General features: G+C 32.3%; 1 protein-coding gene across 1 annotated transcript in view; it reads right to left on the bottom strand.

Moving 5' to 3' along the window:
- LOC112684954 overlaps positions 1-12682 on the bottom strand; it is a 58734-nt gene extending 46052 nt beyond the window's left edge. The window contains exons 1-2 of the mRNA XM_025556696.1: positions 12491-12682; positions 4956-5089 (exon numbers count right to left, since the gene is read on the bottom strand). The gene's annotated coding sequence lies outside the window, so the exon portion shown is untranslated. The remainder of the gene's footprint in view (positions 1-4955; positions 5090-12490) is intronic.
- Positions 12683-13191: the final 509 nt, after the last annotated feature.

The raw sequence follows: 13191 nt of genomic DNA, 5'->3' as shown, positions 1-13191 counted from the left end.
TAAATTTGATATTATTTTAACTTTACTATGATATTATTAAAAATATGTCTATTTTTTTCAAATATTTTTTCTGGTAACAAATAACGCTCCTCACATATCACTTTATAATAACAAACATATTATGCTATTACTAACCAGAAGAATCTTCTCAAACGTTTGTATATTTATATCATAAAAAAAAACACCTTAAAAGTTAAAATGAAACATTGAAAATATTTGTTGTTAATGAGTTTAAAATAATTCTATTAAAATTTTAAGTTTGAAGTTTGAGTATTAGAATAAAAGTATTGAAATCGTCGCAATCTGAATCCTGTACAACGAGGAAAACACCACGGAGTTCAAAACTTTTCTCTTAACTAATGAATCGAAAAAAAGTGTATTCATTACACCAGATATGTTAGAATTTAGAACTTTTGTACTAAAATTATTAACCTTGACTTTACTCGAGACTAAGAAATCTTTATTTTTAATAAATTTTTTTCATTTTAATTTCTAATTCTTATATTATTTAAGAAGAAAAATTAACCAATTATATTATTATTCTTAGAATTATATGAACCTTGAGGTTATTTATTTTGAAGTTCAAATATGAAGAGCTACCTAGGTATAACGGTATAAGATATAAGAAAAAAAATACTTAAGTAATCTGATGATAATGATTTTTATTGTGTTCGTCACTTTTCAACAATAAAAATATTTTGAACACAATCATTGAGTATTAACAGTTCTATAATTGTTATTAATACTTAATTTTTGAACGTACGAAGTCTAAATATTAATTATGTTAAATATCTGGGAATATCTAATTTGTAAGCCAACTCAAGATTTTTCGTTAGCGTGTTTATATCCAAATACAATTTTTATTTCGACAGATGCATTCAAACAAGCTTCATTACCACAGTATAGCAAATTTCAATAATTAGACTTGTTTTTAAATTAACTATGTACCTAATACACCGTACTTAATTTTAAACATAATTAATTTCAAACTGTTTTAGAAAACATCATCAATAGTTTGAATTACAAACACACGCTACTACTTATTAGCTCGGAAAATTAAGTTTAAACGAACGTCTTTAATAATTATTTAAAATCATATACATACATACACTTGCACACACACACACACATGCATACTCATATATATATATATATATATATAGTCGTTCAATCATATAATTTAATTAAGGCTACAGTTTTAAATGTAGAATAATTACCGAACATTTTGATTTAATTATAAATACATCTAACTGCTGTTTTAAATCGAACACGATATAGGTGTAACTGTCTAATCTTCTGTTACCGCAACGAAAATAATATATATCTGCAACTTCATAAAAAAATCGAACTATATTGAGAAAATTATATGTCTGAATATGTACGAGTACATCGAATAATTGGCAATAATAATATACATAGTTATGTATCGCCTGTCGACGTTTTTGTTATTTTTACATTCTCGTTTTTTTTTTTTTTTTTTTTTTTTTTTTTTTTAGTTTCTCCTCGAAAGAAAACTGATAATATTTTGACAGCTATTATATTAAATGTTTTAAAGGGGAATATAATCAAAAATATAATATATAACCTATCAGATCTCCGTAAAAATAAAATGTATTAATTGTCTTATGTGATTTAAAGAATACAGTTTTTACCGTGATAGAATCAATGAATACTTTTGTTGATATGCCCGAATATGTCGTCTTAATATTATAATGTGAACAGACCAATAATGAAAAAATACCACGCTGCGATACTGTTTTATGAATTAATATATATATATAATACATAATGCAATTTACCAATTCAAATCGAAACAAAAGTGTATAAATTGTAATTCCGTTTCACGTAACTTACATTTTACTTTTTGTTATTTTCTGTTTGATTACTATTAGAAAACAAGCCTTTAGCGTCTCGGGTTCTTAATAATTAGGTTATATTAGTACTAATGCAGTTAATAATAGTAAAATAATTGTTATTGGTGTACGTTTTAATGATTCGAAATAATTTTTTTTTTTTTTTTAACTATTTCTGTGTAAATAATACGATGTGAGCATATGTATGTATAACTTTCTACAACTTGGCTTTGATTAATTTAATTACAATTATACGATTCCAAATACCGGAACAGACTTGTGTAGTTACTTTTCATCAACAATATTTTTAATAACAATCAAAAGCATAAGAGAATATAATACACGGTTTTTTTGCATCCGGTTGTGAGTTCTAATTAATATCAAAAACAATCACAGTGAGTGCATCAAACTTTGTTTACGAATGGTTTTACGAACTATACAATCACATAAACTTTGGAGCATATAATTGTTTATTCCTTTAAGATACCACTATGTAACGATGATTAAATGGAGTTTGGAAAGAAACTAATCCAGTTGTAATGAACAAGTGTAACCAATTTAGGAGACACATGAGTTAATAAATTTTCAAAATATTTTATTAATTACATTTCTCATTAGAATTGTATTTTATATATATATAATTATACAATGTATATTAGTATTATTATTGTCTTTGTGACTTCTATATATATATACATTTATTTTTCTCTTCGTAATCCTCTTTTGACGGTACTAAAATAAAAATAATAAAAACTGATTCGCGTACAGTGCAGTTGTACACTTAATAATACATTTAATCGATTTGATCTGAACAGATTAGACTACGGACGAAGAACAATTAGATGGAAGGAAATGCGTATAAGTGTATACCTATTTATAAATAAAATTTGTGAATAAAATATGTTTAGAAATACAAGCCGATATCGGAATTGTCTGCCAGTGTTAAACAGCATATTTGGCACACCGCGCGCTCAGAACAATATAATAATAATGTAATATTATTTTATCATTATACGCGTATCACTGGAGTGTAATGTAATATAAACAATAATGTATTTTCAGTGATAATTTGTATTGGAATCAAGTTACGAATATTATGCCGAGCATTAGCATGGTTCGGACTTCATAACAGTTTTTCCTCGCATGGAAACTGTTTCCTATTATTCAAAACACGAAATACCTGCATTTTTTAAGAGTTTGTATACACGGTGGATGCGTGTAAGCGCTCATATTGTAATTATTACGTATTGTGTGAGCGTGAGAGTAAAACCGCAATGAGCGAAGAGGAAATGCTTAAAAGTAAAGGATACGATAAGCACCGTTAGATGAAGTTGGCCTGTACGGTTATCTCTGGAAAAAAACGGAATATTTTGAAAATCGACAGTTTTTTTTTCACACTCCTACACCCGTTTCGGACTCGCCACGTGTTAAGGTTTTTTAATCATCGCGCGCGCACGCATTACAGTCACACAAGTAGAACCGGTCCCGGCGCCGATGGGGTCAACATACAGTCCGGCGACGGAGAGTGCATCAACCATAATCTCTTTAAGATACACTTAAGATATTATACAACGGGACCGGATGTATGTGCCCACGCGTCGTTGAATAATAATATTATTTACGCGTCGGAGGTGATAACAGCAAAACGATAACACGGCCGGTACGCCGAGTATTTCGGCGAAACCCCAACGTCTTGCAATGGTTAAACGTTCCGATTTGAACCCGTTGTAATTTTATTATACTATCGTTTAGTCGTCGATCGGACCGCAATTTCACGATCGCAACGTTGCCAGACAATCGCGTGCGGTTATTAAATTGTCAAACATCATCGGACTCTTATAAGACCACTTCCCGGGGGACACACCGCGGTGGAATGCGTGGGAAGGAGTTTGAGCCCCTACTTTTTCCTTCGTGTCCGGCCGACCGAGACCGCTGCGACGCACCGGACACTTTGCAGAGGTGCCTGCACGTATCGTTTGCACGCGTTTAAAACGTACACCGAGCATATTGTGCATTGCGAAACCGGACGACTGAGAGGGAATCGCTGCACTACTGCTGCTTATCGAACACTGATCATTAGCGGACGTGAAAACGGAGCGGATTTATGCAAATTAACGCGTTTAATTCGTTCCCAACTTGTTACGATGTCCACTGATGTATTTTATTGCTACCATTCCATCAGCCGAGTATTCTGATACCGTACATCGTCGCGACAATAGAACGAAAAAAAAAAAAAAAATGGACCAGATAGAATAATTATTTCAACATTCACCGCACTTTTTAGTGTTTCGGGTCCCTCGTCGAAACATTGTGTTTCCAATGTACACATACTTTAAAAAAATCGACTATCGAACAACTGAACGAAAAATAAGAAACTAGAATGTCAGTTACATCAAATTGTATTCGATTTGTTTCAAAATGAATAATTTTGACTTTCAAAACGACCCGATAAAACGGTTTTATTCGCATGCACGATCATTAATTAAATATACGTGTATTTAATCAATGATACGATATAATAATACACGTCCGTGGTTACTGTTTTTCGTGTGCACTTCGCGGTTACGAAAACGTCCATCATTACTCCGTGTATTACTTCGATCCAACATAAATAATAACACATGTCTACCTAGAGATTACCTTTTCAAACGCGCACGCGTGTAATATAATAATATGTTAGTGCTGCAAAAATTATATTCCGCATCGCGACGTTGTAAACCCTATTTAGAATTTGTGTGAAGTACCTGACGAGTAATGCGACAAGATTTGTACAGCACATTAACAACGATTGAAACGATAAAAAACTGATCCCAAGTTAATCTAATACCAGGCGGCGTTTAGTATAACTGCATTTGAGACGTTTTTTTATACGACTAGCAGTAATAATAATTGTTGTAATAGTCCACGCACGAGCGTATAAATATTATATATACAGCATGCGATACACACCCGTTTGGTTATAAAAATTTGTTTCGTTATAATGATATGAAAACCATTTAGAAACTGGTGGAAGGGGTAAAGTGGAAGATAAAACATCATATTAATTGAAAATCTGAACAATTGAAAAAAAAATATATAAGAATCTATTATTAGTTATCTCACCTGTTGTATTAATGATAGTTGTTATCTATTACAATACGATGTAGACTTTTTTGCAGCTCTCATCATTGCTGGACAGTTAACCGTATCCTGTGTAGTTGTTGTCGGCCAAAAAAAAAAAAAAAAAAGCAAACTATCTGAAAAAAACAATAAGATATTGTAGAAATTAGTAAACTTCGGCAAAAACAATATCGGCAATAAAGACGAATGAAAAAAAAAAACGAAAAATGAGCTGTCAACAATATTATCATCAATATTTACGGTTTAGATCGCATTCACGATAGTACTAATTTTGAGTTAACAAATCGCTTAATTTTCTGAGAAAAATATATATTTTATATTTTTTTTATAATTAAAATATTTAACGTTATAAAAATGTAATCGTTGTATGTGAAATTATTATTAAATACAAAAAAAAAAAAAAAACAGTAAAATGACTGTTCAACCGAGAATTTCCCAACAGGGAGACAAGCAGACGATCGTTTGTTGCCTAAGCGAATGTTGTACGAGAGACTTACCTCACGGTTAGACCGGTACAGACATACTAATTCCACTATAAATAGAAAAAAAACCAAAAAAGAAGTGTGTTGCGCGCCCGAGTGCCAGCCAGTTTGTCGAATGTAATATCTTAATATCTACCCCTCCATACGTTTTATTTATGACGGTTAATTTAAATTTTTTTTTTATATTTTCGAAATCGATTCGAGAGTAATACACGCCTGCTTGTGTACACGCCTGCTCGTGTACACGCCTGCTCATGTACACGCTTGTTTATGTACACGAATACATGTAAACGGAAAACATGTGTACACATTTTGGAGGGCTTTCGGTCCATTGTCCTGGGAATATTCATGTTTATTACAAACGCTTACACACGATTCGAAACTACAGCTTGAAACCGTCTGTTCGCTTTATTCTGCGTTCGTCAGCGGCAGAGTGAATTTGTTTCAACACAATTTTTTTTACATAAGTAATTAAAAAAAAAATATTGTTTTTTATTTTTTTCAACGTCTTTTATTCTGTAATATAATTTAAGACATCCACGTCGATAATGTATTATATACACACGTAAAAACTCTGAAAACCCCTTCCACGATATTACTACGAGAAAGGTTACACGGACTGAAAACTGTCCACAAACCAGTTCCAACACTCGGTGTACTAAAATTTGTACAATAATGTGTACCACCCATCGGCTCTCCCCCCCCCCTCTACGACGAAATACTGAAAAACGTGGAAAACCAATGCTGATTCCAGCGTACCGCTGCAAGTGCCGCCGATAAAATACGCTTAAATAAATAAAAAATAATAAAAAAATAATTAAGTCGACTCTGGGCGTGCGAACCGCGTTCGGAGCGGTATATTTTCGCGTATTACGGTTATCGAGATATTTTTATAATTACCGTGTTCGGGCTACCAGCTCCGACGAACAGGCGTGTGTCGTCTTCGCGGTCCATCACACGCAACACGGCTAAACGCGTTCGCTGCAGGAAACCGGGAAGAGGCCGTACCTAATAATTATTGTTATCCTCGTACCTTGTGCGAGGATAACAACTTGTTATTCGTACGGTTAGTTGTCCACACGACCGTTGGGATATAATAGCACACGTTGATGTTGCCAAAAAATGCGTAATTATACATGTGTTACTATACCTAAACACGGTCGTAATAAAGGCGTGCACGTCGAAACGCCCGTGTTCGATTCAATCGCGTACGGACCTCATTAACGATGTTTATTTTTTTACGACCCAGCATCTCATGATAATTATCATAATACAGCGCGATGGATAATGATCTCGATTCGTCGGGAAAACGTATAGCAATTTGTTTATTAACGCGCGCGTGCGAACGTTATTAATTATCGGATTTGGATAGTATTCCGAATGCAGTACTGAAACACCGAGTACCGTATTGAAAATATTTTTTTGGGTATTTCTAAATACTTTTGAAATACTTTTTTTTTTTTTTTTTTTTTTAAGTAATTAATATAGCATTTTAAATAAGCTTACAAGTGTTCCGAATACGTTTTTAACGTTCAATCATCTATTTTTAAATTATTTCGCAATTTTTTCGTCGTATAACTTGTATTTGTACTCAAATATAAATCGGTACATAATAAATTGCAGTAGTATAATGTAATTTTGTTTTCTTTTACCACGTAGTGGGACGATATTGTTATTTTCCAATTTTGTGGCAACAGCCAACGAACCAGCAACAACGAGAAGATAATTATACTAATAAAATATACATGTAGGTACATCTCATAAAAAAATGTTTACAAAGTATTCGTGTTCGTATTGTACACGTAACAATGTATTTCGAATACTGTTAATGTAATATATTCGGAATATTATTTTTCATGAGAATTCGAGTATTTATGTAGTATTTATATAAATATTATGCATAGGTTTACGTGCACGTTTCAATAGCAAATTTATGGTATACTTTAAAATCCCCATAAACGGTTTTTCCTTCCACGGGTACGGATGTATAATATTTTCAAATTATATTTTTTAAAAACCATATCCCTACATAATTGGTGCTTTGGCGAACTGAGTTATTATATTATTATCTTACAAAGAAATAAAAAGTACTTCAGAGTTTTATACTCTTTTATCGAACTCTGTACGTCGAATAAATGGCTTAAACACTATTTATACGCGTATACGTAACAGAGTTGGGCATAAGTCGAATAAAATATTATTCGATTGATTATTTGAATAAAAAATTATTTTTCATTGATTTATTATTGATTTTTTATTTTTATTCATTATTTTAATTTGTATTATTATTCGTTATTCATTATTCCCTATAATCATATAAATAATAAATTTAAATCCTAAATAACGATGTATAATAATAATAAACTTATTATTTAGACTTAAATAATATATATGAATGTAATGCATATTAATACGTATATTAATTGACAAAAATAAATTAAATATACTTTTATATTTAATATCATTATTTAACTAATATCATTCATGATTTTAACGAATACATTTATTCTTTATTCGTAAACAAATTAGTTATTCATGCTTTTATTTTTTATTCTTTATTTTGATTTGTTTTTGCCCAACTCTGATACGTAAATACTATTTTCCAACGGGGGATATTTTAAATTGTTATTTTATTCTAGGAAAACGAGCAGGAGAAAATGAACTAAAGAAAATCGTTTAAGAAGGTTGGAAAAAAATGGAAAATACACTTCACTTACATTATAAAAAATTGGGAATTCGTGAGCATCGTTTGCAGAACGAACTAAAATACTGCCGCGATCATAACATACCTTGATGGCGATGCCTTGTTTCTCACACGTCGTACCGTTTGTCGTTTGAATATTATTGTATACACGTGCAAGATGGGCTTTAGCGCCAACCATAGTGAATTTGATTATCCGCAGAAAGGTTTACTGCTTTAGTTGGTCACAGCAGTAAAACAATGGGACGTAAAACATAGCACAGGTCGATCACGATAGGTTACCAACACACACACACACACACACACGCACACATTTATCGCTGGAACGTTGAAAAAATATATGCATCACGACCGTTAGAAATTAGATGGCCTCCTGGCTCTAAACATTTGGTTCGGTCGGAAAAATTCTTGAATACGATAAGAAAATATGGACCACCGCGAAAAAAAAAAACACTATTGGAAACGCGTCGAGACATAATACACACCATATAATTTAATATTTAATTATGGTTTTAACGTAATTCCACGTACCAACGGCTCTCTACGTCACAATAAAGTTTTTTTTTTTTCACGGACAAATATCTATTAATGGGGGCCAGAAATTCGTTGTTTGGTCAAGCGAATCGTTTTCACTTTTATTTAATTTATACGTCTAAACATATACTTATATGTCCGCGGATAGTTTGCTCGTCGCACGCTAAATCTATATCATCCAGTGGAATAAGATAAAACGGGTATTATTGGCCGTTTATTGTGTACAATTTACTCCCGACGTTGACCGCTTGGAACGGGTGTGGAATATATTATTTTAATCGATTAATCTTTCCACCATTTCGTTTCTGTACAAGTTTGTTCGTGTACGAAAACCGTTTTACTTGGTAATCCGCAGATGTTCGTCCATACTCTCTGCGTTTTTTATATTCATAGGTAGGTAATTGTAAGCAAAAATTTACTTTTTTGCTCGGCTACTGCGATTTCATGATCTAATAACTAATCTATACGGTATTTTAACATGTGGACTTTTCGAAACGTTTGAAAAATAAGTATTTTGACGTTTACTTCTGTCGAAATATCACACAGCAAGGTCGTTTGTTTTCTAGTTTTTTTTTTTTGCCAAACTACCTGTAAATACGCGTATACATTGGGGACAATGAACTTGAAATTGTTTCAAACAAATCTTGATGATGAACACGGTCAAAGTGAATATTATTATTTTATATATCGCTATTGAAGTGATCCCTGATTGGAATACTGAGAGCGGACGTGCGTTATAACGGTCTCGACGTGTCGATGAATATTAATATATATTGACTAGCTCTCAAAAACAATGCAAGTCTAACAAGTTTCGCTATGGTTTCAGTTTGCTTCTACAGATGTGTGTGTGTGTGTGTGTGTGTGTGTGTGTCATTTCCATAAAATTTGTTAAAAGTTTTTTTTGACAACTTATTTTTTATAATACCATCCGTTATTTTTTAAAGCCATTAATTAATTTTCTATAGATATAAGAGATATCACGTACTCACACATATGACACCGTTAATATAATATACAATCAAATACATTTTTCATCATTTTATTAACAGATGTCAATATTAATTGTGTATACGCGTTTAATTGGCTATTGAAATTAAGAATCGTATGTTATTAATGACGTACTTCAAGATTTGCAATTCCGCAATGAACAGACAATAATAAGAATGCTTAATAATGCACAAATGAATGCGTGCGCTAAAAGTACAAGAAAGTCCCTGTATGAGGTCACGAAGAAAATAGTTCCGATCGATTGCGACTGGTGTGTTCAATATACCTATTCCTCTACGTCATATTTGTGATCCAATAACAAATTTTTCTTCGATGATATGCTTGTATGATGACATGTATATATTTACAAACGTGGCTATTAGATTATTTTCGTATAATAATATACGCAAATTATTTTGCGTTTTGAGCATAACATAGTATGTTATATTATTATAAACTAAAAAAAATACAAAATAATAAAAATACAATTGACAGATAGAATTTAGTTACGTATTTTTTTTTTTTTTAATTCGCATCAAATATAGAAGATCCGTTTCATTTTCTTTTCGCGTTTATTTGTCGTGTCGTGTCTGTGCTCATATGTTATAACGGGAATCACTAAACGAAACGTTACAGCATTTCAGTTACTATTACATTTTTTTTTTTCATAATAAAATGATTGTATTATTAAAATACTCATCAGTTATTTTAAAAAGTTTATTTTTTTTATAACTTCTAACTATACATAAATACATATATATATATATGTATAATTACTCATAAGTGTACGTTTATTTTATTACAAACATTACAATCGAATACATTTTATATGAATTATTGATTCATTAGTTTTTATTATTTTTAAAATATAAAAAAAAAATTGGATAATCATGCATTTTATAATACATTATTAAACTTTTAATAATTTTCGAGTACGAAGATAAGTATAACAGTAAATTCATTTAATTTTAATAGGTATAATGTTTTTTGTCTGTGGGAAACGTGTTGTATAACTTTACATCATATACCGTGTTAATGAATTAAAATTTCAAACATAACAATGTAAAAGAAAACTATTATTTTGGTTCTTATTCGTAATCAAAAACATTTAGATGATCGTGCTGGATTTATAAATTGAAAATGATTGCTATACATTTTTAAATAAATTAACAGAAACATACACAAAGTTAATGTTGAAAGCACACGTCTCATCGCTTTACTCGGCTCGGTACGACCCTAGGTTGTATCATTACTGATATATTTAATAATTTTACTAAAAATAATTAATTCGTTAAAATTACGTGTCTAATAATTAAATCAAATAGACAGATTTTTTGCATTTCATTTCAAAAGTGGTTTTTTTTATAACTATTGGGGGATGAATATAGATAAAAAAAAAATTAACTCTCTAAGGTTTAATTTGTTTTTGATTTCTAATTTATAGATAGAATAGTGAAAAACAATTGGAACACTTTTACTGTTACAAAAAGAGTTTTCGGGAAAAAAAGAAACATATCATAGACAAAACATTAGTTTTTTTACTGTTTAAAAATCCAAGTTAATTTAGTTAAACACTTGTGCACTTTGGTTTTAGTAAAAAAGTCCACACTACTCTAATATATAGGTTTACTTATATTTATTCCTTAATTATTCGTTTATTTACAATATTATATATATATATATATCGATTATTATACAAAATACCAAATAAAAATTATTATTTTTTTTTTTTTTAAAAAAGAACATGAATATCAAACAGATACATTATTGATATATTTTCGAGTGAAATTATTTTAATCGTAAATTTCATGCGATTGCATCTAATTGTTTACATAAGCATACCGCATTAAACTAACACTTTCAGATTATTTTACACGCATCGATGGGTACAACGCTTAAACAGACAGTATATGATAATCTTTGATGCGGATCATGACACGTAATTTTACATTATTTTGTCATCTCATCGTTGCATTTCAATCGTTAATTGAGAACGGTTTAGTGTATTTGATTTAATTTTCGAAAATAAAAACAGCTCCATTGAACTCGTATTGCGTATCGCGATATAAATTAATCAATTTCATCGATATTTTGATCTCACTCGAACATGTAATTGCTACGCATTTTATAAAATATTATAATGTTATTACGGGTTTCGATGCCTGACGACGTTGTCGTCGTCGCCGCTTAAATTAATTAGAACGTTCAGTTATCGGACACGGTGATGGTGGCCGGCAGACATACGCACCGCGATAACATTATCGCGAGACTCGACGGTGTTTCGACTAGAAGTTAAAGACTGCGGCATAATAATTACACGGCCTACGCTGAAAAGTTTTTCGGTAATCAGAATCGTACGGTTCTATAAGCGTGTGATCGACAACGGTTCAGAGGGAATTCGGAAAATCCCTATAAGCATGCGCGTGTATTTTTTAAGGAAATATAATGTTCCAAACAAATGTGATTTGACCGTCCGAAACAGTATAAAGTACGGGTGGCCGGAGACCACAATCGCGTATTGACGGGGAGGAGAGAAAAAAAAAAGTGTCCCCCTAGGACAGTGTTTCGCACGCGATCCTGGTCGAAACGACCAAAAACGATTAGTAATACAATTTAGTGCCTTTAGTGTCGGTATACCGTCAACGTTGTTCCTATCGATACCGTTTTCATAACACTCGCGGTGGCGCGTTAACCACGGAGAATATAGTTTGACCACCTGAACATATGGGGTGCAGTACGTAAATATCGTCAAAAAAAAAAAAAAAAAAAAAAAATGTAATAAAAAAAATAATAATAAAAATAATAATACTCACGGGTACGATGTCAACGACGGTTTATTGTGCACGCGACGGCGGCTGACCGGGCGGAGGACACACGGAGAGGTTTGCGCGCGAACTGATTACGACGTTTGTAGCGGCTTCGGATTTATTGGCGAATACCGCGGTGTGTCGGCGGCAGTACCGGTTGCGGAATGGACACTGACTGAATAACGTGCCGGCGAGCTGTCGTGCGGGCGCGCGCTCGCGTGTGGGCAAGGCGAATTCGATTGGACAACCGGTGAAATGGGTAAAAAAAAAAAAAAAAAACAGTAGAAGAAACTACATACACGCAGCACACTGCATTACATTGTACATATAAACTTAATATATACATGTATACGTACGCCGTTCAGATTGCTGCTGTATATAGCAGTAGGTCACCGGGTCTCCCCCCTCCCCCCCGCTCGAAGGTAGTAATAATAGCAATAACAGAATATCCTCTTGATGAGTTTCGTTCGGTCCGCGAACCTATCGCATCCTATTGTGGTGGTCGTGCCACCTCTCGTCATACCGTTCCTCGGTTCTCCCTCGGTCCAGCATCCCCAGTAATGGGGGTTGTACGGACCGCACGCTCTAACAATAAGTTTTATCTTGGTGACTTCCGAACACTTGATCAGTATCCCGCGCTAATAACAATACAGCGTGTGCTCAGTACCGATATTTTTAAATACCAACTCAAGTTGTGTATTGCGAGC

This window comes from Sipha flava, unplaced genomic scaffold, assembly GCF_003268045.1.
Source record: "Sipha flava isolate LNK unplaced genomic scaffold, YSA_version1 106_pilon_pilon, whole genome shotgun sequence".
Classification (NCBI taxonomy): domain Eukaryota; kingdom Metazoa; phylum Arthropoda; class Insecta; order Hemiptera; family Aphididae; genus Sipha; species Sipha flava.
This window is presented reverse-complemented; position numbering and strand designations above follow the sequence as displayed.